Source organism: Diorhabda sublineata, chromosome 2, assembly GCF_026230105.1.
Source record: "Diorhabda sublineata isolate icDioSubl1.1 chromosome 2, icDioSubl1.1, whole genome shotgun sequence".
Classification (NCBI taxonomy): Eukaryota; Metazoa; Arthropoda; class Insecta; order Coleoptera; family Chrysomelidae; genus Diorhabda; species Diorhabda sublineata.
Window position 1 is genome coordinate 517,408 of NC_079475.1, and position 3,936 is coordinate 521,343.

Here is a 3,936-nt window from a genome sequence, read left to right on the forward strand (position 1 = left end):
GGATAAAATTAAAATTATATGCAAACTGTGCAAACCAAATAACTTGAAGTAGATTTCGCTGAGTTGTTGGATTTCTATTATCACAATAAAATTAATGAATCTTTGTGATCCACGACTAGAATTTATCACAATTTTATCAGTATTGAGCGGAAAATGAGGATTAATAGAAATCATTTTTCATAAAAACTGGGCAAGTCGAGGATAGATTGAGCTACTAACACAAAATAAATATTAAACAAACATTCGACAAAAATCCGATTTGACCTCTAGCCTGAACTATCATTCAAAATTTAATCAAAATTTCAGTCATTCAACAATCCTTTTGAACCCATTACAAACTGGTTAACTGAAATTTTGACTGAATCTTGATTATCACAATAATTATCATATTAAAGATTCCTTTACAATCAAAGAAACTATGATATGATACTACCACCGAATTATGTATTATTAGCATTGGATGTAATAACCCCATTTAGTAATTTTAACTTAAATACATGCATTATAGCTCTACAAAATAAATGGAGCGATATAAGTGAAAATTGCAAACTTGTAAAGGAACTCTATTAGAATAAATAACATTCATTTTGAACAAAACATATTTCTCTTATTTCACCATTGGGGTTTTCAATATCCACTATATTTTCGACTTTGTAATATCCGTTTTACCCTTCAAATTATTCTCAATTAATAAGTATGTGGAAGATATAATTTTATCCCTCACATATAATGAAATTGACAATTTACTATTTAACTTCAATAGTTTCGATCCCCATAAACTGTTAAAAAGGAGAATTCTGAAAAATCGTTACCTTTGCTTGATACTAAATTCATAAGAACCGAAGATAAGAAAATTTCAATTGACTGGTATAGGAAACCAATAAGTTTTGGAATATACATCAATTATCATTCATATCACCTACGTAACACTAAAATTAAGTAATTTAATCAAACAGATGAAAAATAGAGTCTTCAAAATTCCTGATCCAATTTTTCATAAAAAAAAAACATTGAAATATTTTACAAACTTTTTTATGAGAACTCATATCCTCCATATCATTTGAAGCAAATTGTGTATAGCACATTTGACACTGTCTTAAACATTGAATCATCATTTTCAAAAATCATTTGTAACATTCCTATTTCACCTATTAATATATATATATATATATATATATATATATATATATATATATATATATATATATATATATATATATATATAATGATATCAATCCGCTCGACTTGACCATTACCGATAGTCAGCAATTGCTCAGAGAATTCTTCAGCAGATGTATCATTGAGCAATGAAACTCTCATGTTTGTTGCGATTTTTCGGTAGTATTGACCATGGTTTTATTGAGTCTTTCACTTCACGAAGTTTGTGTGTGGATGTTGACCATTTGATCTCCCATTCATCAAACACTTTACGCTTTAAGATTGTTTTAATATAGGTAGTAGTTAAAAAGTTCACGCACTCCGCACTATCACTAATTACAGCTTCCTTAGCCGTCAGGTCTGCCTCTTCGTTTCCTTTTATTCCAATGTGTGAGGGGATCCAACAGAATACTATTTCATTGTTGTTGTCTTGTATGTATTTCAGTTTTTGCTTGATTTTGATTACTAATGGATTTATGGTGTAAATTTTTTGAAGACTTTGGATTGAGCTAAGGGAGTCTGTGAGTATGACATGATTAGGCTTGTTTGATGAAGCGGCGAAGTGGGTAGCTCTATATATTGCTTATAACTCTGCAGTGAAAGTGGATAGGGTTTGAGGAGCTTTTATCATATATTTGGAAGTTGGTGTAATGATTGCGATCCCCGTACCGTCTTGAGATGTTGATGCGTCTGTGTAAATATGTACAAAGTTTTTGTACTCATTGAGTATGTTATTTAAGTGTCCTTCGATTAGCTTATGGTTGGTGAGGTGTTTGTCGAAAGAGGTGAGATGGGTAATGAATTTCGTGCTTCCTATTGTCCATGGTGGAGTTTGAGAAGATTCGATAGGAAGGCATTCAGGAATAAAGAAATTTAATTCGCTTAGATATGATCGAATTCTAGCATAGAAAGGTTTGGGGGCTCTGGGTTTATTTGACAAAACATTTGGGAATTTCTTGAAGAAGCAGTTTTGGAGAGTCGGATTGGAAGGATTGGATTTTAGATGGCTGCATATGTAAGGCTCAAATATATTCTTCTGTCTCCCAAGGGTGGTTCCCCTGATTCGCAGTACAGACTTTCCACTGGTGTTGTTTTGAATGCATCTGTTATCAAACGTAAGGCTGAGTTGTGAAAGCTGTCGAGTTTTTTCAGTAGCGATTTGTTTGCTGTTGAATATACAATTGATCCATAATCCAGTTTTGATCGAATAAGTGTTCGGTACTATGTTAGTAATGTTTGTCGATCCGCACCCCATTCTTTGTTCGTTGGCGTTTTCAATAAGTTCAGTCGTTTGTTGCAAGCTAGGAGAAGGTTTCTAATATGGTAGTTCCAGCTTAGTGTATGGTCGAATAGTATTCCGAGAAATTTTATTGTTGTTTCCATTTTTATGTCTTCATTATAAAGTTTCAGTACCGGTATGTTTGGTATGTTCTTTTGTCTTGAGAATATAGCGAGTCTTTGTAGTTGAAAAATTAAAACCAGTTTTTTGTGTCCACAGTTCTAAGTTATGGATGAAAGCCTGACTTTGTGAGAAGAGGTTTTTAATATTTTTTCCTTTACAGTAAACAACTAAGTCATCAGCGTATAGTCGAGCTTTTACTGGTAACTTTAAGTTTTTCAGGATGTCGTTGATTGCGATGATAAAGAGTGTGGGACTTATGATTGATCCTTGGGGTACACCATTATTAAAATATGTTTTTTCGGTGCCGTTGGTTTTAACTTTAAATGTTCGATTTCTCAGGAAGTTTTTGATAAAATCCAGGCAGTGACCATGTATGTTGAATTCATATAATTTTTTTATGATGTCATCATGCCTTGCAGTGTCAAAAGCTCGGTTAATGTCAAAGAAAATAGCTAGACAGCTGTTTTTTAGGGCAAATGCTTCGTTGATTTCACTTTCCAAGTCTATTATGTTATCCAGGGCTGATCTTTGTTGTCTAAATCCGCTTTGTTCCGGTATAATAAGGTTTCTTTTTTCTAGAGTCCAGAGCAGTCTGCACATAGCACATGTGAGTGATATAGGTCTATAGGATTCAGGATGGGTTCTAATGGTTTGTGGTTTCAGTATAGGAATTATTATGGATTCACGCCATTTTTCTGGAAAGTTATGCTACAGCCATATAGTATTGAACAGGTTAAGGATGTATTCGTCCTAATATTTTTCTCGCTCTTTCCCATATCTCCGTCATGGGTGTTTCAGAATTTATTGTAGAGACGTATTCTGTCCAGGATTTGCGTTTAGCAGTTTTTATTGTACGTCTAGCTTCGGCTCGGGGTTTCAAAAATTCCATTTTGTTTGCTGATGTATTGTGTCTTTTATATCTATTTAAAGCTTTTTTGTTGCTCTTTATTGCTGATTCGCAGTCACTATTCCACCACGGCACAGGATTCCGTCGTTTCAGACGTGTAGTTCTTCCGATTGATATGTTTGCTGCTCGCTGAACAATACTAATAAGGTTTTCTAAAGCTTCGTCTATATCTGTTATAATTGTGTGAGTTGTCAAACTTTCTGAGATAATTGTTTTGAAAAAAGCCCAGTCTGCTTTTTTTTAAGTTCCATTTTGGATATAAGTCGTGATTGTGATTTGTTTTTCTATTGTTATGAATGACGATTGGATAGTGGTCACTATTGTAGGTATAGTCCAGCCGATCCCAGGAAAGAGCTGGAGTCAAAGTTGAGTCACAGATAGTGAGGTCAATATATGAACCCTGTCCTGATTGTATGTTGAATCTAGTTGGCTTCCCATCATTTAAGATGGAGAGATTTGCGTCATCAAG